Source organism: Aricia agestis, chromosome 11 (genome assembly GCF_905147365.1).
Source record: "Aricia agestis chromosome 11, ilAriAges1.1, whole genome shotgun sequence".
In the NCBI taxonomy this organism is placed as follows: Eukaryota; Metazoa; Arthropoda; class Insecta; order Lepidoptera; family Lycaenidae; genus Aricia; species Aricia agestis.
Genome location: NC_056416.1, coordinates 4,339,782 through 4,362,732, shown reverse-complemented (window position 1 = coordinate 4,362,732; position 22,951 = coordinate 4,339,782). Strand labels below are relative to the sequence as shown.

The 22,951-nt window shown below is 37.5% G+C and overlaps 1 protein-coding gene across 2 annotated transcripts in view; it reads right to left on the bottom strand.

The window, feature by feature from the left end:
• The window catches only part of LOC121732077 (leucine-rich repeats and immunoglobulin-like domains protein 3), a 141,751-nt gene that overhangs the window by 77,197 nt on the left and 41,603 nt on the right, over positions 1–22,951 (bottom strand). Inside the window, exon 2 of one of the 2 annotated variants that reach the window (XM_042121861.1) lies at positions 20,572–20,605. The gene's annotated coding sequence lies outside the window, so the exon portion shown is untranslated. Of the gene's footprint in view, positions 1–20,571; positions 20,606–22,951 lie in introns of those variants that run through there. The other variant, XM_042121863.1, reaches the window with a different exon arrangement.

Sequence of the window (22,951 nt, the reverse complement as noted above, 5' to 3'; positions counted from 1 at the left end):
ACTTTTAGTGGTTTTAAAACTCGGATCGGTCATCTATACATATTATTATAAAACAAAGTCCCACTTTTTTACCTCATGTCCCTTTGTTCCCTTTAATCTTTAAAACTACGCAACAGATTTTGCTGATTCATTCAGTGTTAGATAGCCCATTTATCGAGGAAGGCTATAGGCTATATTTTATCACGTTCGCGTTAAGACTAATAGGGGTGAAGAAATAGAGGAAAATGTGAAAAAAAACGGGGAAACTTATTTGAAAGGGCTAACTTGATCGCGCTAATCTCAGGAACTACTGGTCCGATTTGAAAAATTCTTTCAGTGTTAGATAGCCCATTTATTGAGTAAGGCTATAGGCTATATTTTATCACGCTAAGACTAATAGGGGAATGTGGAAAAACGGAGGAAATTATTTGAAAGGGCTTATCTCGCGAACTACTGGAGCAATTTTTATGTTATTTGGCACAGATAAGAAGTAGACCACGTGAAGGATCATAGGCTATCGATTTTAATCATTATTTCAGTGGCTATATATTTTATACCCGTGCGACGCCGGGGCGGGTCGCTAGTAACTCATAATATTATGTACGAGTATGACAACTGATGTTCTGTACTGTACGTTTTTCGATGGTTCCTCATGTCTCCTCTCAGATTTTCAACGTAAGTACTTTAATACAGATCAAAATAGTCTCCTCTCAGATTTTCAACGTAAGTACTTTAATACAGATCAAAATACGAGGATATAAAATATCACTAAAGTGAAAAATGTGTTCGAATTTCCGTTCCAAAAAATTCAATTAAAAGTTTTAATTAAATGCCGGGAAAGCAATCGAAAAATTGACCCTATGCACGACCTTTCTCAGTAAAAGCACAAAAGCTACTCGCAGGAGCTTTTAATGTAAAAGCACTATTGAATTTCTACTTTTGGAAGTTCTCACGTATTGGTAAAAGTTTTTGACGCTATAAAAGTGGGTTTTCAGACGTGACTGTGACCTGACGAAGGATATAATCACACACAAACACACACATACATACATACAAACATAATCATGCCCACAATAATATCATCTATGATTATATAAAACATATAATCATAGATGACAATAGTTTATTAATTTACTAGCTGTTGCCCGCGACTTCGTCCGCGTGGACTTCAATTTATAGCGCGCTCAGTATGTTCAGGTATGATCAGCTCACATACATTTATTTTGCTCACAGACAGACAGACAGACAGACAGACAGACAGACAGACAGACAGACAGACAGACAGACAGACAGACAGACAGACAGACAGACAGACAGACAGACAGACAGACAGACAGACAGACAGACAGACAGACAGACAGACAGACAGACAGACAGACAGACAGACAGACAGACAGACAGACAGACAGACAGACAGACAGACAGACAGACAGACAGACAGACAGACAGACAGACAGACAGACAGACAGACAGACAGACAGACAGACAGACAGACAGACAGACAGACAGACAGACAGACAGACAGACAGACAGACAGACAGACAGACAGACAGACAGACAGACAGACAGACAGACAGACAGACAGACAGACAGACAGACAGACAGACAGACAGACAGACAGACAGACAGACAGACAGACAGACAGACAGACAGACAGACAGACAGACAGACAGACAGACAGACAGACAGACAGACAGACAGACAGACAGACAGACAGACAGACAGACAGACAGACAGACAGACAGACAGACAGACAGACAGACAGACAGACAGACAGACAGACAGACAGACAGACAGACAGACAGACAGACAGACAGACAGACAGACAGACAGACAGACAGACAGACAGACAGACAGACAGACAGACAGACAGACAGACAGACAGACAGACAGACAGACAGACAGACAGACAGACAGACAGACAGACAGACAGACAGACAGACAGACAGACAGACAGACAGACAGACAGACAGACAGACAGACAGACAGACAGACAGACAGACAGACAGACAGACAGACAGACAGACAGACAGACAGACAGACAGACAGACAGACAGACAGACAGACAGACAGACAGACAGACAGACAGACAGACAGACAGACAGACAGACAGACAGACAGACAGACAGACAGACAGACAGACAGACAGACAGACAGACAGACAGACAGACAGACAGACAGACAGACAGACAGACAGACAGACAGACAGACAGACAGACAGACAGACAGACAGACAGACAGACAGACAGACAGACAGACAGACAGACAGACAGACAGACAGACAGACAGACAGACAGACAGACAGACAGACAGACAGACAGACAGACAGACAGACAGAGATACTTTCGCATTTATAATATTAGTATAGATTAACGTATTCACACTCCATTGGAACGAACTTACTATTTATATTATAACAAAGCCGTAAAATTTTATTTACATTTTCAGGAGCAAAATATTTATAACGACGAAAAACGACAAAAAAGTTTGTACAGTCGTTTCGATAAGCGCGAATTGTTGACTTACAATACAACTAGCTGTTGCGTTTTTATTTCTCTGTCGTTTACTCTCTGTGAACGTCCCTCTGTGAAGTGTAGCTAAACCGCACTTTCATAAATAAATGTATTTTCAATCGTAACTGAGTGTTGCAATTTGTATTCTGCCTCAATAATTGCGAAATTTGAAAACTGGGAAATCTGGTACTTCTGTTAAAAATTGAGATTGAGTACAGTAATGTATGTAAGTTACAAGTAAGTAAAAATAATAAAAGACGTGATATTTTAATATCCGTTAAATATTTAACGGATATTAAAATATCTCTTTTTTTTTGTTATGAGGGTACACCAGGGGCTAGAGAAATGAAAAAAAAGTACGTGTAATATCTATAGCTGTCTCCCTTACCTCAAGCCTATACCGCAGAACGCGATAGAGACAACTGCAGAATCAACGATTTGTTGTCCCCTGATTCCTTCTCCAAAAGTTAACCGATGAAAGTACTTTTTTCATTAAAGATTAAATAAAGGCTTGAGCTGTGTTCCTATGTTTTTTTTTTTTTTGTATAATCTAGCCAAATCTGTTTTCTGGATGTTTGAACACAGCGGAAAAATGTGGCCATTTTTTGGGTTTTTGAACGTTCATATCTTATTTAATAATTAAATTATGAAAAAAAAGAAAACATAGGGACATTGTATTAGTGGCCGTAAATATTCAGGAAAAAAATTATAACTCTACTAGCATTATCCAGGGAGAAAACATGGGACAACGTTTGTATGGAAGAAAGGGCGGTGTGGACTCCTGGGGACAACGTTTGTATAGAAGAAAGGGCGGTGTGGATCGTGACTTCTGTCTTCTACAATATATTTGACAAATACAGCAAGCGTGATTGGGAGTTGTGACATGTTTTAAAAACATTTTCACGAGACTTAAGAGCTCACCTGACTCTAAAAATCAAACATCGTGCTTCTCTCTTCACACTCACGCCCGTCTTTCATATGCCAGGTGAAAAAGGACGGCGCGGAATCATCGCCGATTTAGTTTTACTTGAATAAAAGACGAACTATAATGATTATGAAATAAGTGTTTTGAGCAAATTTAGGTTTTATCAATACCTTTTTAGATATTAAAAAATATTAAAGAAAAGACAGCAAACTTCGAAGATCCAAGCAAAAATGTGTCTAAAACAAGGTTTTTTGTAAAAAAGAAACTATCGAGCATTTTTTGAGTAATCGTGTTTTCGTCTTGAGCATTTAATCTTTATGAACTGAAGTTACTTGTGTCAAAAAATCAGTTTTCTAGACCTTACAGATTTTGAGATCTAGGTTAATGTATGTAGTCAAGTTAGGGTCATATGGGCTCTTAAGTTTTTACGCGAACAACAATAATTACAAAACAACAAAAATAATCATTTTTTTAGTAAGTATGTAAAAAGTTCGATGTTTACTTAGAATATTGATCGCTCTATGAAAGAAGATTATATTATTCACATAAATCCCTTAAACCCAGACGAAGGTATTTCTGCGAAATTCTAAATTACTGTCAGTCTGTCACTGTCAAAACTACCAACCGACAGTGATGAATCGCGGGACTCGAGTCGAGTTTTTCATTTTTTACGGACTCATCTCAACTTCTCTAGCCCAGAGGCCGGGTTGACATGGTGTGAATCAGTCTAATAATAATAAATTGCATGTCCGTTTATACGTACCTAAAGGTCAAAGGGCGTATGTAAGAAGCTTCTACTAAAGTGCCATATCAGTCAAACCGTGTCACAATAGTCCTACAATGATTGTATGATTATGACGTGTGTACTGTGTACAAATAAAAAAATGTGATATTATGTCATTTATTGTATACTAGCGACTCGCCCCGGCGTCGCACGGGTATAAAATATATTATAGGTACTGAAAAAATTATTAGAATCGATATCCTATGATCCTTCACGTGGTTTACTTATTATCTGTGCCAAATAACATAAAAATTGCTCCAGTAGTTCGCGAGGGGTCCTTCCCGTTTCATACCACAAATTTTTCATACCGCGGTATGAAACAGCGAAGTACTGTTTTTGAATTGCCTGTTTCATACCGGCGTCCGAAACAGCGAAGACCTTTTTGGAATTAGTCGATTCCGCAGCGCAGATTTTAGTACAGTCAAGCTCAAAATATCTATACATATTTTATAAATTATAAAATAATAAATTATTTAATTTTATTTTATTATTTATTATTATTATTTATTACATATTATTATTTTATTTGATTTTCACACTTTCTGTGTTACAGTTTAAAGCACTTTATCACTCGTAGATACTTTGAATAACATTGTCACGCAATCTTTGAGTATTAAAGTATAAATTGAAACTGAAGTTAAAACTTAAATCGATGTTAAACTATTTTCAATTCAATAATAACCGCGGAGCTGATCTTGGCGTGACGACTAGCGACCTCTATTCTTTTACGATATAATTCCCTACTTATAAGTTAATGTGTTTAAAAGAAACTATTTATAACTAGCTGTCCTGGTGAACTTCATGTCACTTAAAAACCTTCTCTGGACTTCTACGAATATTTTAAGACTAAAATTAGCCCAATCCGTTCAGCCGTTCTCGAGTTTTGCGCTTAGCAACACATTCAGCGACTCATTTTTATATTATAGATTTCGTTAAATTACAGTAGCTTGTACAGTAAATTAGAGTACCAGAACTTTTGTTCTATTATGTAGTTTATATACGTTTTAGGATAATTACGTTTATTATAATATGGGAACTAATTTTTTGAGCGGTTATTTAAATATTTGAGATGTTATTATGATCAGTTTAAAAAAAATATTAAGCAGTTATTTAATTTTATGGCGGTTGATTAATTATTGCGATTGTAAAACATGGACAGTAATAAAAAAATAATTGGACAGTCCAATAACTGAATGAGAGATAAAGATGATGGAATGAGCGGTTCGATAACGACTTAACAGAAGGCCTACTTAACCACGGATACCGTAGCGGGGGGACGGGGGGGGGGGGGCGCAGCCCCCTGCCAAAACAAAAACAAACACAATCCAGAAAGTCCAAGAGTAGGTTAGGTTAGGTTAGAACTCAGACCACAACAGAGGGAGCCGAGCGAGCGCAGCGAGCGTGCTGCAGCAGCAGCCGGCGACCGCCTTACTTTCGCTTTATAACGGTACGGAACCCTCCATGGGCGAGTTCGACTCGCACTTGGCCGATTTTACTATATTTTACCACCTCTTGTTTAAAACTGGTACCGACTTCAAAATGATGAAGATTGAGTACAAAAATAGTTGAGGTTTAGCCGAATTCGGAAAAAGGCACTATTAGATAGCAAAAATTATTTAATACTTTTTAGTTCATATTATAAGGATGTTATTATTGTTTTTACCTTGGAATTCGGTTTTATTTAAGGTATTGCATAGCTTTTATCGCGGGCTTGGAGCGCGGCAACCGAAGCAAGAAATTCCGTAACGAAAATAAACCCAACACATCGCCTAGCGTCGTTTCAGTTTGGCGGACTTCGGCAAGGTGTTTGTGTGTGTAACACGTATTTTTAGAGTTCCGTACCCAAAGGGTAAAAACGGGACCCTATTACTGAGACTTCGATGTCTGTCCGTCTGTCTGTCCGTCTGTGTGTCTCCAGGCTGTAACTCAATAACCGCTACAGCTAGACTTCTGAAATTTTCACAGATTGTGTATTTCTGTTGCCGCTATATCAACAAATAATTAAAACAGAGGAAAATTAATATTTAAGGGGGGTTCCCATACAACAAACGTTATTTTTTGGCCTTTTTTGCTCGTAATCAATAATAACAACAGTTAGGCACTTGAAAATTTCATAAAGACCTTAGTTATATGTCTACTTTAATGATTAATAATAATATTTAAATAAAATAAAAATTTAAGGGGGGCTCCCATACAAAAACACAATTATTCGGCTATTTTTCCTCTATAACGGTACGGAACCCTTCGTGCGCGATTCCGACTCGCACTTGGCTGATTTTTTTTTATATCGGGATAGCGATGTTTATTTTATTCTGAGAAAAACCTAGACTTATTATAGTACTAGTTAAAATATTATGCTCATCCTACATATCTATCTCACTATTATCTTTAACAGAAAATGTCAAACGAACACTAAAAATATATTGTCCAAATTGGCGCAGAGTTCTGAAGCGATGCGCGATAGAATAATTGGCATTATATACAGGGTATAACAAAACAAAGTGATTATATTTTAGGGTGTGTATGTGTTCCTTATTTAGAGTTCACTGTGGAAGAAGCAGTGCTGAAAAAGCATTTTTTTGTGATTTGTACGGGCAAGCGCCTGAGCGTCATGAGTTTTCCCATATAAAAGTAGAAAAAAAGTTACGCTTACAGCGCTGCTATTTTCACAGCGAACTCTATATACACATTACACACCTTAAAGTATTATCACTTAGTTTTGCACACCCTGTATAGATACAAATATTTTCGGCGCAAATTTTTCATTTGTTGTAGCTCATCTGGGGGTGTATAGACCTTTATTCAAATGAAGCTTTTTGTATGAATTTGTATGGCGTAATTGAAAACCGTTTTGAGGGTAGAATTACAAAGGGCAAGGAGAATTTCAAAAATGAAACATTAATACGCTTTTGATAAGGGTTGTGACATCCTGGTTTTGTGACTGGTATTAATATGCATTAATGTGTGTCAGCCCTGAGCGTAAAAATTAAAAATATTTTACACGAAAACTAACAATTATTGTTTGTGCGCAAAAAATAAATAGCAAAAAAATGTTTTCATATTTTACGAATCATGGAAAATGATAAACTTGGAATTTCGAACCAATATCAAAATCGAATGCGATTGGCTCAGTGCCATTTTTTGTGATGGATTGATTTTGAATGCAAATCAATCCATCACAAAGTAAACACAGTTTGATGAATGTTAAGTAACGTCGAAATAGTTATTTTCTAGGGACTTGCGTTTATTCGAATGCGCGTTACACACTTTTCGTCTATAAAATTGACATAAAAATATCAACATAAGTACTAAATTATAAGCTATGGATATCCGCAAATTAACGCCTGATTCTATCCATACTAATATTATAAATGCGAAAGTGTGTCTGTCTATCTGTCTGTTACCTCTTCACGCCCAAACTTCTGAACCGATTTTGCTGAAATTTGGCACGGATTTGAGTCCCGGGAAAGGGACATAGGATACTTTTTGTCCCGGAAAAATATACAGTTTCCGTGAGGGAACGGGGAGAGCATTTTTTCGTGGGAGAGCCATGCTTCGGCATGAATGGGCTGGCTCGACCGGAGAATTACGACGTTCTCACGGAAAACCGGCGTGAAACAGCGCTTGCGCTGTGTTTCGCCGAGTGAGTGAGTTTACAGGAGGCCGAATCCCCTACCCTATTCTCTTCCCTACCCTCCCCTATTCCCTTCCCTTCCCTACCCTCCCCTATTCCCTTCCCTACCCTCCCCTATTCCCTTCCCTACCCTCCCCTATAATTACCCTACTCCCTCTTAAAAGGCCGGCAACGCACTTGCAGCTCTTCTGATGCTGCGAGTGTCCATGGGCGACGGAAGTTGCTTTCCATCAGGTGACCCGTTTGCTCGTTTGCCCCCTTATTTCATAAAAAAACGAGTTTTGGCGCGACGGAGTTGCCAGCGTAATCTAGTCAATTAATATATTTGATATTATAACGTTTTCTTCTTTAAATCAATACAACTTAACAAATATGCCATGGAAGTAGTGGCCATTACCACATATGCCTTGGGAATGGTCGAAGTTGCCAACTAACAAGGTGAGTCGGGACGGATTAACGCATATCCTGCCCGTGCCGTAATCCGCTTACACCATTTACTAGATTACCAATTAGCAAAATGTTACAGTGATTGAGCAATCCGACGGCTGAAAGAACGGAAAATTCATTGGGAAAGTCAACTGGCTAGGATAACACGGCGTAAAGGAATAAATATCTAAACACACTAAGCCGAATTTCCGCGGCGGAAGTTCGGCTTCATTCCGCCTGCAATGTATTTTAAATTACCGATGACACACCATGCCGTAATTCCGTTGCGTTATATTGTAAGCGTTTGACATTGCTGACGTAATCATGCGGAATTTCCGCCGCGGAACTTTGGCATAGTGTGTTTAGACACTTAAGTGACTTACGTACCCACAATTAGCCTCACAATCCTGGGGCTGTACCACGAAACCGTTTTGAGACTCAAACTGTCGTACGAGAATGCCGCATCCTACTCTAACAAACGTGAAATGACGTTATTAGAGCGGGACGCGGCATTCTCGTCCGATACGTACGAAACCGTTTTGAGACTCAAACAGAGTCTCAAAACGGTTTCGTAGTAGACCCACTACATCGCGCCAACTTCGGAGAACGATAAGATATTTTATACAACATCTGAAATGAAGGCTTCGGCCTGACCCATAAAGTACCTAGCGGAATAGAGAAACAAAGGCCTGAGCAAGAGAGATGTCACTATCAGTAACACTGCATGGTAAAAAGAGACGTGTGATACATGACAGCAGCACTCTTTATTTGACGTCCAGTCGGCACGTGCCGCACGTCGACAATTTAATCTCATACAATTCATGTTCAATCATGCTTGTGTAAGTGTATACGTACACATATTTTTCACACAGATGAAAACCAATTTCGGTTCCGTTTGACAGCTCGAGATTGTTGTTCTATTCCGCTAGGTATATTAACTTTATGGCCTGATTACGGAATATAAATATAACACTTTTATATTCCGTGGGCCTGACCGAGCATGCTATCTCGCTCGGTCGGGAGATCTTCCTTTTCGGCCGCCATGCTTATCGCTAAAATATGGTAACTATTTACAAGTATTTAGATTTATGCAACGCGCAAAATTAGGATTCATGGAAACCTTACATTTTCCGCTACGAAAAGCCTACCGCTTTCCCTAGGGTCAACTCTATACCTATAAATTTTATCAAAATCGTCGTCTCTATTGGTGTTTTTGAAGATGCAAGCCAATAAAGCTTTTCTCTTTTTTATTAAACATTGCACGGAAATCGTGGGCTTTTTACGATAAAAATAGCACCTATAGTCAATAGTGTGTCAAAGAAGTCTAACCTGGCCCTTTAGCCAAGACGTGTTTTTACCACTTCTTTATAGAATCACCGATTAAAATTAATACAACCTAATTGACAAAAGCGTTTGTTAATATTATGACGTTGACGTTCAACTCGTCTAATGTCAATTCCATACTTTTTAAAGAAAGGATAGAGAAAATGTTTTGGCTAGGTGCTCTGACTTGATTTTGTAAGTCCGCTAACTATACATAAAAAAATATTTCTCTAGTGCTACCAATCAGGCTGCCGTTCGTTAGTTTACTAATGCACCATTGGTAAACCTTAAAATAAGCAGTATATTGATAAACCATTAGGGGAATTTTCCGGCCCACTTCATAATTTAAGCGACGGGCAACCCCCTGCGACCTCCGCGGCCCGGGGCCCCGCTATAATTAAAGACAAATTAAATTTACGTACTCATTAATATTGTAAACTAATTTCGTCATTCGGACGCTGTATTCAGTTTAAAACATTTAAATGAAGGGAAAATTTTCCTTTATAGGCGAAAAATATTTATGTAATTTTTATTCAATAAGATGACGCCCGCAATTTCACTGTGCCAAATTCTTGCTTGGCGTACTTAACAGAGCGAGACAGTACTTCAGTCCGGACCAACGTCTACAACTCTACAAGGCGCAGGTTCGGCCTCATATGGAATATTGTTCTCATCTCTGGGCAGGGGCGCCAACTGCTTCCTCTGGATCGTATCCAACGAAGGGCTGCTCGAATTGTTGACTGCCATAGTGTTTCAAACAGCTTGGACCCCCTGGAATTACGCCGAGATGTAGCTTCACTCTGCATCCTCTATCGGTTGTATCACGGGGAGTGCTCTGAGGAATTGTTCGGAATCATACCACCTGCAACTTTTCGCTATCGTCCCACGCGAAAAACATACCATCCTCATCACCTTGATGAGTGGCAGTCTTCCACAGTGCGTTTTTCGCGTAACTTTCTGCCGCGCACTGTAAAACTCTGGAATGAACTGTCACCAGCAGTATTTCCAGACCGATACGACCTGCAAACCTTCAAGAAAAGAGCGTATTCCCTCTTAAAAGGCCGGCAACGTACCTGCAGCTCTTCTGATGTTGCGAGTGTCCATGGGCGACGGTAGTTGCTTACCATCAGGTGACTCGTTTGCTCGTTTGCCCCCTTATTTAAGAGGATACCACAGCGGCTAGAGAAATGAAAAAAAAGTACGTGTAATATCTATAGCTGTCTCCCTTACCTCAAGCCTATACCGCAGAACGCGATAGAGACAACTGCAGAAAATCCAGAAAATCAACGATTCGTTGTCCCCTGATTCCTTCTCCAAAACTTAACCGATTTAAGTACTTTTTTCATTAAAGATTAAAAAAAGGCTTGAGCTGTGTTGCTATGTTTTGCTTTTTTTGTAGTATCTATCCAAATCTGTTTTCTGGACGTTTGAACACAGTGGAAAATCTGGCCATTTTTTTGGGTTTTTGAACGTTCATATCTTATTTAATAATTAAATTATGAAAAAAAAGAAAACATAGGGACATTGTATTAGTGGCCGTAGATATTCAGGAAAAAAATTATAACTCTACTAGCATTATCCAGGGAGGAAACAGGGGACAACGTTTGTATGGAAAAAATGGCGGTGTGGAATCCTCTTAATAAAAAAAAATCGTTTATCGCGCGGGAACCGTACATGTTCCCTTATATAAAGTATCCTATGTCATTTCCCGGGACTTAAAGTATCTCCATATCCAATTTCAGCAAATTCGGTTGAGCGGTTTGGGTGTGAATTGGTAACAGATATACAGACAGACAGACGGACAGACAGACACACTTTCGCAGTTATAATATTAGTATGGAAGTATGGATATGGATAGTATGTGCGGATAAGGATTTGGATATGGATTTTGTTCGACAAAAACTTATATTAATTACTTAATGTTTTGTTTAAATATAAAATTTATGTTAGTTAAGAGGAAAATATCAATTGTTGACAGTATCATACGAGTATTACGTGCTCCTTATCTTTTTGTTTGAAAATACTAGTTAAGTCCATTATTAGGATTTTTCGAGTATGAACTCAGTGTCTAAACTACTAAACACACTATGCCGAATTTTCGCGGCGGAAGTTCGGCTTGATTCCGCCTGCAATGTATTTTAAATAGGTAATCGATGACACACCATGCCGAAATTCCCTCACATTATAATGTATGCGTTTGACATTGCTGACGTAATCATGCGGAATTTAAGGCGCGGAGCTTCGGCATAGTGTTTTTAGACACTAAGCCCGGGCGCGCACTAGCGGCCAAGCCGCGGCGGCCAGGCCGCAGCGGCCATCGAGATAGATAGCTTAGTATGAAACCGCCATAAACCACGCGCGTGGTCATTTTCATACCAAGGTCTCGATGGCCGCCGCGGCCTGGCCGCTAGTGTGCGCCCGGGCTTACGGCCACACTCACAAATTTAATTAGTAATGAGTTTGACAGAATATGTATTTGCTGTTAGTAAACAACATAACACCTCGGTAATTGTCAGCACATATTTGAATAGCTCAGTCAAGTCATCTGCAATACCGGGGAACACGCAAGCGCGGTGACCGTGTGACGCGGAATTCCGAGATTCCCGGTAATCTGGAAAACATGAGTCCTCCGGAGTTGGAGCGCATCAAATATTCAACTACGAGTACAATTTAAACTTTCATTCCGCGCAGAAGTGACAGTTCCTGCTATTTATTTTTTATTTTTAATCCTAAGAAGAAAGTATGGGGTTTTAAAGTTAGGGTCGGTTCACATTGCAACTAATGTACCATCGAAGAATTCATAGGCAGGTACGGACCTACGTCATTTGGTCGGAATATGTCAACTTAATGTATGTCGTCAACTTTCGGCTGGGTTTGACAAAACGTAACCAAAACACGTAGGTTGCATAATATGAATTAACTTCTCTGATAGTACATTTTATTTTGTTTGAATGAACCGGTTTCGATGTCTTAAAAAAGAAAATTGCCTAATGTTAATAAACGCATTTTTTAATGCTTTAATAATTACTATCCACTGGGATAATATTTTTACAGGCTGATTTTATTGCAAAATTTTATATCTTATCAACCGAATACATATTCTAAGTTAACACACACACCTACATAATACATGAAATATTCTAACTACACTTAAAATTCCTGCCAAAACAAAGCTTTAATTCTATAACGTAGAGAAAAACCATTAAAATTTTATCCGTGGGAACGACAAAGGAATATTTTTCTTTGTCCAACTTCACGTTGGACTGTAAATGCCTGTCACGCTTGGGCTTGACACGAAAACTTGCCAAGCCTTCATTTTAATGATATATTTTAATAAAACTATGATTGCTTTGTGCTTTAAGTGTTTTTGTTTTTGCTGCTGTGAAAGATGGTGGATATGAGAATAAAACAATTATGCCCGTTTTCACTAACCGCCTCATAACGTTAAGTACTCCCTAAATATTTTTAAGGCCAGTACAATAATAGCATTTCAAATCACAAGTGAAAACGTGATAATATGGTTCTCACCTAATTGTTACTCAAGTCTTTAGGTCAATAAGGACTTAGAATCATAAAAGAGAGTGTGATATCTAAAGAGATGATTTAGAGAATCTTATATATAAAATTCTCGTGTCACAATGTTCGTTCCCGTACTCCTCCGAAACGGCTTAACCGATTCTCATGAAATTTTGTGAGCATATTGAGTAGGTCTGAGATCTGAGAATCGGCCAACATCTACTTTTCATACCAAAAATTATTTATATGGCAAAACAACGTTTGCCGGGACAGCTAGTATAATACAAAGAGACATGTTGCATGTAAGTTGGTGAAAATAAGCATTCCCATTGAAAGGGATAAATTACCAACAAAATTACCTTACTATTTAGAGGCGCAATCGCATCAAAGAAATTTGAAGAGTTTCACAAAAGACATCTTAACTTGTCATTATTTCTACTTTCTTTTTGCACTTTAATAACTAGCTCTCCACAAATACTAATTATAGTGACAGAAACGAAAACAACAATAAAGACTGGAGCCAAAGAAAATTACGGTAAGATTGTGGCTTAAACAAAGACGGCGAAACAAAGGGATTTCCCAATATAAGACTTTATGAGTCTTGGGGCGACAATTGAAGCAAAGGGTGACGAAAAGAAAGACATTTTAGATATTGAAATTATTAATAAACTGGATGTTGCTCGGAAATTCGTTCGTGAATCCGTTTATTGCGCTGAAACTGTACATTTTTTCAGTACTATCAAAATTTTTTGGAACGGAGTTCCTTATCGCGCGTTGCGAAAGGGGGCCGAAAAAGTTGTAACGACACTTTTTTATTAGTACCTGCATGGTAGAGGCAGAGGGCGTTGATAGTATTCCTGGGCGTCAACTAGACGGCGTTTTTGAGAATAAAAAGTGACATCTACGTCGGACGTCGGACGTTTATACTTTATAACTTCGTTCCGTCCGGGTGTCCCTTGACACCTCTCAAGTTTTTTCTTGCGCTTACGGTTGCGCGCCGATGACGATAGCTTTCTAATCTCTTTTCAGAGGCATCATTTTGTATGCATCGTATATAATTTTCAATTTTAAAATTAAAACGCCTCCGTGGTCTAGTGGTATAGAGCGCGGCTCTTGAATCGGAGGTCGTGGGTTCGATTCCCGCGTTGGAAACATGTTATTTCCAAGTTTGGTTAGGACAATGCAGGCTGATCACCTGATTGTCTGACAAGTAAGATGATCCATGCGTCGGATGGGCATGTAAAAAGTCGGTCCTGCGCCTGATCTCTCGCCAGTCGTGTCGGTCGTCCGTCCCACTGGGTTATGAGAGTAAAGGAATAGAGGGTGCTCTTGTGTACTGCGCACACACTTGGGCACTATAAAATTACTCCTGCGTACCTGGTCTGGTTTCAATGAAACCGGCCACCGTCACCGAAACCGGTGTGGGAGCTATTATTATATAATTTTCACACACAATATTAGTAACGCAACCTCACAACACCCAAGCGGTCGAATTCGACCGCGATAACAATAGAATAACAATAGATTTCCAAGAATCCGCGATCAAGAGAGTGGAATATTACGCCAAATGTGAAAGAGGTGCTACCAGCACATACACTGAATAATCCGACCAAAATCTGACAAGCGCAGTTCATAATATGATAATATGGACAGAAACGTTGTCAAACGTCGAAAAAAATCTTTTTGTTTACTATCAATACTAAGGCTGGTATAAATAGTCAGTAGATGCATCTCGGTCTCAAAACACGGTTCAGGCTCTGTGATTGGTTGGCTGTCAAAATTTGGACCGTCTTGAGACCGGGTCGCATCTTAAGTACTGACTATTTATACCAGCCTTACTGTTTGCCTCTAGCGTGAAAATATTGCAATGATTTTGACTGCAGTTATTGTAGGTGTTATTATTGTAGTCTTATTACTTAATACTTCTAGAAATGCGCTGGTATCGAAATATGTAAATTATATTTTAAATAGGTCATCATTTCATCAAACATACGGTAACTGTTGTTTCTGAAAATCAATAATAGATTTTCGAACACAAAATATATAAGAAAACCATGTGAGCTTACGAGAATTTCCCTAAAACCAATATCTGGAAAAAACGATCCCCTTTGATCCCGGCGTTATCTTTATTTCCGTAGCAACAAAAATCGTTGAGCGTCGCCTTAACATGGGTCCCCGCCCCGTAGATACAGGGTGGGCGATAAGTGATAGTTTCAGGACAAAAACTGTTTAAACTTGTAACTGTGTTAACTGTAGCCTTGGTATTTAACATGTAGTGTTTGAAACAGCGAATTGTTCTAAGTAGGAATGTTGCTGTCAAAGAAAAACTAGTTTAAATTGAGGAGTAAAGTAAATGACTAGTAGATTGGACAGTACCAGTCATTGGAAAAAGCACAAAAACACAATATTTATTAATGTTGCTTTAAAAATTTACTATGTTTAAAGTAAAAGAACGCCTGTTTTTAAAGAAAAACAGTCAGTTTCTAAAGCAACATTAATAAATATGGTGTTTTTGTGCTTTTTCTAATGACTAGTACTGTCCAATCTACTAGTCATTTACCCTATATTAATTTTGCAAAAACCTTGAAATGAAATTAATCGCTCTGTGCGTATCCTAAATTACATTAAAATTGAATAAGTTGTTTCCTAGCGTACTCGTTTCGAATCAACCCTTTTTATTATTATAATATTGCAGAGACGCAAGAAGAATAATTTGAACATAATAATTATAACCTATTTAACCTTTCAAGCCGGAAAAGAGCACCGGTGATCGCACCAACAATAGAATAACAATAGATTTCCAAGAATCCGCGATCGAAGGAGGCACTCTCAAACCTGTTCAAGACAGTTATAGACACTAACTTGGTTACAATCGACAGTCTGTAATGGGGCGACTACAGGATGTCGAAGCAATCTGACCTGTCTACACGTTGGTTTGAACCGTAATGTGGTTACTACTTACTGATTTAACACTTGTTGACGGCATGAGAGGAGACTCAGGTGCTTCAGTTCAAATAAAAAAATCCATGACCCAGCATAGAACCTTCTTTTTAGGGTTCTGTAATCAACAAGGAACCCCTATAGTTTCGGTCTGTCCGCGATTTTGCTCAGAGACTATAGGATCTACAAAGCTGTAATTTGGCATGAATACACATATTAATGATGCCGACAAAATGGTACATAAAATCTAAAAAAAATTTTTTTTTATGGTACCTACACATCAAGCGGGGATGAATTTTTTTTCACGCCCACTCCATCGTGTGGGGTACTTATTAAAATATTATGGGTTCCATTTGTGAAATATTAAGTTTTAATGTGGAAAAAATCGTTAAGAGTCCAGTCCCCTTCTAACAGCGGTTTAAACGGTTGTTTCTGGAAATGTGAAAATTCACGGGAGTAGGAAATATGCTGAATTTAATTAAAAGGAAAAATATCACGGCTAAGAAGACTTCATAAGTTATTGAGTAATAGTCGATCAACTCAAAAAAATTTATTCGGCGAAGTATAAAGGAACTTTCGTTCAAACTTTGAAAGTAACTGAAATGATGTTGTTAGTTAGTTTTTTTTTTAAACGGGCTTTGGCCCACCACACATTCCCACCACTGTATCTCCTGTGTCGCCAGGATCGACAGCGGTATCCAACCACGAAAACCTTTGATATGATCTCAGGGAGCCCGAAGGACATGCTAAACTGTCTTGGGACCCGCAACGAAATTAGTCAGAAGAAAATAGGAGGAGTAGGAAGATTCCAGTTTCCCTCCCCATAAAAGCGGGAGACAGCACAAAGTTGCAATGACCGAAAGTCAAAGAACTTAAAGCACCACGGAAATAAGGTTAATAATTGTGAGTCCTAGGCTCAGGAGTTAGCTTAGGAGTGTTAGTTAGTATAAAACACGTTATAAATGTACACTCATTGACCATACAAATGTTTTCAAAAACTAGCGGTACTACGGAACCCTATATTTTTTGTTCTTATATTCGGTTATAAACCAATACATCTCACGGTGTTTTATTTAACAGAAGCCACTTTTACAGGCGCTTACGCACACTCTTGCAACAAACTACGCTATGAACGTAACGTCAATACACACATCCTAAGACCTCAAATTAGCTCTACGTGCAAGTATTTTTTTTTTAAATTAAGGTTCACAAAACCTGCCAGACACTTTACAGATAACATAAAAAGGGAATGAATTTAATACATAACATTAGTGTTTGGCCCTCTCGATGTGAACACTGCATGCATCAAAAATAGGTAGATACAATATTAACAGTAATTTACAAAAATTTAAATGCTAGTTAACAATGGCTAACAGATTTTATTGTTTTTTTTTTTTATATTATTATATCAACTATGTATATTATATTGACTACTTCTAAAAAAATAAGTGTTTCAAACGTGATAAAATGTAATAAATTATATATTTTTAAGTTATGTCGTGGGAATTTCGCCATAAACTCGATAAAGCCGATTATAATAACAGTTTTTCTATTTCGCCCCTCTTGTGACCTATTTTTGGTCTAAAAATAACATTCGATAAATTATGCCTCACCGGGTTCTGGTGCAACGCTGCTGGCAGCTTGCTGTATTTTATAGTTGTATTTTATAACTCACTAGCGACCCGCCCCGGCTTCGCATCGGGTATAAAAATATATAGCCAGTGAAAAAATTATTATTAAAATCGATTCAGCAGATTTGACTTGTAGTCATTATTACTACCTTTTCAATGTGTACAATACTTGGTGGATTATTTTGATAAATCTCGTAGGGTTCAGCCTGCGTTTGCAATGTAAGAGGAAAAAAATGTAATTATTTACGACATCACATTAGAAACCCCAACAATAACAGTATTTCTCCACTATTTAATGAATGTTATTATACCTATAACCTTCCTCTGGAATCACTCTATCTTTTAAAGAAAACCGCATCAAAATCCATTAAAGAGAACAAAGGGACACGAGGGAAAAAAGCGACATTGTTTTATAATATGTATAGATATAGAATATACCTATAGAAAATGAAACGTATAAAAATACAAAATTTTCCTTTTCTGTTATATCGTGCTTACATCATTACGGTGTAGTTACATTGATCTAAGATTCAAATATATTATTTTGGAAGCTCAGAAAAAATGAAGCTGAGCTAGCCTTATTCAATGATTTTGTTATTTGTAAAATATCATAACGTAATTACATACAGACAAAGCTAGGTGGTGACTCGTGAACACGTGTGAAACTTGACTTTGTGTTGAACAATTTTCATTCAATGAGTCAATTTCAAGAGCTCGACTGAATCTACTGGTACTACATAACACAAAAAAATTACAATGGAATCCTGTGCATCACTTTTAAACTTCATTGCCAAACAATAGGGTTGAATTGTGGTACACTGGAAATTTCTTCGACTGTACAAGCTGCTGTTAATGTCACGTCGGCTGCCAGTTGCCACGTTCCCCTAAATTATTGATTGCGATTGAAATTCTCCCTTCATTTAACTAATATTTCGCCTCTGAAATTAACATTTTGGAATATTTTGTATTCATTTTTCGGGTATCCAAAAGTTTGATTTAAAAATACTTACTATTAATATCGGCATGTTATTTTTCAGATTTAAAGGCTATCCTAACATATATATATATATATGTTATTATCTCATTCGTGAATCGTTGTAATTTGTAAATATAACAACGTAGGGACTTAGAGAGCCTACGTTCAGACTTCAGAGCTACAAGGTTGAGGACATTGAGGTACTATAGACTGGAGAGAGCCTTATATCGGTGTAAAAGCGTCAAAAGCGTGTAATGTTATGTCCTACTTAGTAGGACATAACAAAGGAGTCGGTCGGCATATTTCATGTAATAAAAGTGTTTATAAAGGTTTTTAGTGAACATTTAATGCTAGATATTGTTGAGTTGTGTGGTTCCGCTAAATAATGAACCATAAGAATGGTCAAAGAATGCCTCAAACACGTGGATTTAACATTAAATACGTAAGTTTTGAACAACGTTTTTTGGGCTTTTCAATCGGTATTTTTGTAAGGTAAGAAGATAATTTACAAGTTTATTAATTCCTTATTCGTGTTATATAGGGCATTAGTGCTAAAAATGTCACATCAATTAATAATTTGGCTATAAAAATTACATAGCTTTTGACGTGTGTTTACGGATTCTCATAACTCAAACTATAGTTAATCGATATCATAAACTAACTGACTTTCTTTCCTGTATCATAAACTGCTTCGAAATAATCGTCAAATAGAAATATTCAAGAAAATAAACGCACACTACTTGTATGAAAATAAGCACAAAATGGCCCCGCACGGGCTAAGACTACATCTATATTATAATACTTTATCTATGGTTGAGGATATTCGCTGTTTCGTAGTTCCAAATTCGCCCTCATGCAAAATGACACATTGACAGGATTGTTTGTAAACATCTCTATATTTTAATGCCACTTTGTAAGTTGGCTATTAAAAACAATCATCCTTTTTAAAGCAGCCGCCTTCAAAGGCATAAAGAAAATCATCCTTGTATTGTAAATTAAATTGTGATTTTTTGGTCTCCGAATATTACGAATGGATTGAAGAGGTTTCTTACACAGTTTTATAAGAAAATATTTAGCTCGTCAGTCCTAAAACAACACTCGGACGCGGAAAGGGAATAATAAAAATATTCATGCTAACGGAGATATGAAAATATTGCCGCCGCTGTCGCACGTCCCGAAAATATTATATGCTGCTCGCAGGTTCAAAGTGCACGGGATTTGGATTGCTATCCAAGTCAAAATATTTTACAACTTGTAAAAATGACTTGTTAGATTTTAATATCTTTTAGTATTTATCATCGTTGTTTACGCTGATTATTATCAGTACCAGCACCCACAACCTGAGCACTTTTGTGGTACATTAATTTGTGCTCTATCATAGTGATTTTTATTAAAATTTAGATTAGATGTGTATTATAACACATCTAAATTTCATATACACGGTCAGTCAAGATTTGGTTACTATTAAAATTTAAAAAATTACCACGCAGAAAAACGACGCGAGCCCTCAGAAGGCTCGGCTTATAGCTAGTTATTGATTATAATAATGTACACCATACTAATTGAAACGTACTAAAAATATTAAATTTTTGCATGTTTTGCAATAAAATACATTAATGATATTATGAATTTAAAACAACATAGTAATAATTTTTTCTTTAATATTACTCTGTTGTGAATGTAAGCTATGTCTTATTTTAGTTATTAATAGTTTATTTAGCTGTTTATTCTTATTTATGAATAATTCACAATAATTAACAAGGCAGCTGCAACGTTTATGTGACAAATTTGGGTACAACTGAAAACAGATTATGCAATTTTCAGCTCTAACGGCATGCATATTATTATTCGAACATGGACCTAACCCACATGTGATTAGAGCAGAAAATTGCGTAAACTAAAGCTGATAAACTAGATTACGTACCGCTAAATCTGCGCACGCCTAATGAGTGCCGATCCTGAAACAATATTGGAGCTTTTAGTTCATACTGATACACTAAATACTATAAGTAATTGAATTTCTACTACATTAAGTACTTTATTACACTAATGTTATAATGAGTTTTCGTGGTTGGATATTGCTGTCGATCCCGGCGACACAGGAGATACGGTGGTGGGAATGTGTGGTGGGCCAACGCCCAATAAAAAAGAATTATAAAGCTGAAGGTTTCTTCATTAATGTGTTTGTTTGCGGTATTCTCAGCAACTGCTGGTTCGAATTTAAACATTGTCTTTGTTATGGATAGTCTATTTATCGAGGAAGGCTAAAGACTATAGTATAACATCACGCTACTACCAATGGGAGCGAAGAATCAGAGGAAATTACTGTTAAATGAAAGAGGAATAATGTGATAAAGGCAACAAACAGTTACTAAATAAGTCTTCTACTAAGTAAGTTAGCTATCCACAAAAGCTAAAGTCTATTTGCGTTTGATTTTCAATTCATGACATTGATAAATCACCCTTGCCATGTTCACATAATCATAGCTCTCGTTTACTTGAGACATGACAGTCTTAAGACAGCATATTGCTACACAATATGAAGATGTACACACGCAAACAAATGATGACGTAAGTGGATGAAGTACGGTAGCTAAAGCGGACGACATGAAGCAACCGCAGACCACGTGTCGTCGCGATTCGCGACACTACTGGTTTTTATGTATTTCGAGGAAAATATACCCTGCGCAGCTAGCGACACGAAGCTAGCGACATATTCATAAGCTATGTCCACACTGTGCACTTTCATCTTCAATTTTCGTCATCAACTTTCATATCAGCGCATTCAATAATTGAATGCGTCAAGGAACGCAACGCCAATAGTGTCATTTTTGGAGTTTTGGATACGGTCAGAGAGCATGCGTCGCGGGCATGCCTCACGTTTGCTGTTGAGTGTTGACTGCGCTATAAAGCATGCCCTTGACGAACAGAAAAAGGCACAGTGTGGACAAAGCTTAGAGCTATAGACACTGTGCCTTTTTTTGTTCATCAAGGGCATGCGTTATAGCCAACAGCGCACGTGAGGCATGCCCGCGACGCGTGCGCTCTGACCGTATCCAAAACATTCGCATGACAATGTTGGCGTTGCATTTGTTGACGCAATCGATTATGGAATGCGCCAAAATGATTGTGGACATAGCTATAGAGATACATAGAAATGACGTGTCGCGTCGACACGTCGTCTACTGCAACTTCATGTAGCTGGCTTCCAACTTGTACCTTAACAATTTCAAAATGTAAATTTTTTGCATAAACGGAGGGATTTTGTCCAGGAAAATGTTTTGAAATAAGAAATGTGGATGTATAGCCAATTATAAAGATCATAACTTGACCAAAAACATAACGTAGGTCCGTAATTCTACGAATCATTTTCCTGATATCAAAATCAGATAGCACTAACATGGTGAATTAAAAATTAAATTTTAATACACAAGCTTTACTTCCGGGTTTTTCTATTCCCACTGGGATCAAAGCGAAGGTATAATATGCGTGTAAGTGAATTTCGAAGCCGGTTGAAAACGAAAAGGTAAATCCCGTGGGAACCCCTAGCGGTGCTGCAGATGAGAAAAAACACAAGCTACTTGTATTTCAATTGAACATCAAACAGAGTAATTTTAATACGATATAATATGATGTACTTTCACATTTAAACCTAACAGAATGGAAAAATTGATCCTGTGTACTCCGCACACTCTTGGTCGCTATAAAAATTCTCGTAGCTGAAAGCGAGTTTATTTTTTTAATCGCATCAAGAGGGACGGACAGATACAAACCCAGGGATACATACAAACCCTAAAGTATTATCACTTAGTTTTGACGAGCAATTCTTGTATATATATATATATATATATATATATATATATATATATATATATATATATATATATATATATATATATATATATATATATATATATATTCATACTTTTATATATAACTAGCTGTTTCCCGCGACTTCGTCCGCGCATAGTTATACTTAATAACAAAGATGGATAGTTTTCTCCTTTTTGTGGTTCCTTATACAAAGGGTAAAAACGGGACCTTATTTAAGCAAACGTCAAACGCAAACGTCAATAAACTTTCATGTTTCTAATTTAAGAAATGACGGAATTTCACCCCCTTGGGGGTAGAGTTTCCAAAAACGCTTAAATACGTATCCATTCATTTTTAATCAGTTACTCAAAAATAAACTTTCATGTTTCTAACTTAAGAAATGACGGACTTTCATTCAAACTTTCAACCCCAATTTACCCCCTTTGGGGTAAAATTTTCACAATTTCTTCCTTAGTGGGTGTCTACTTAAT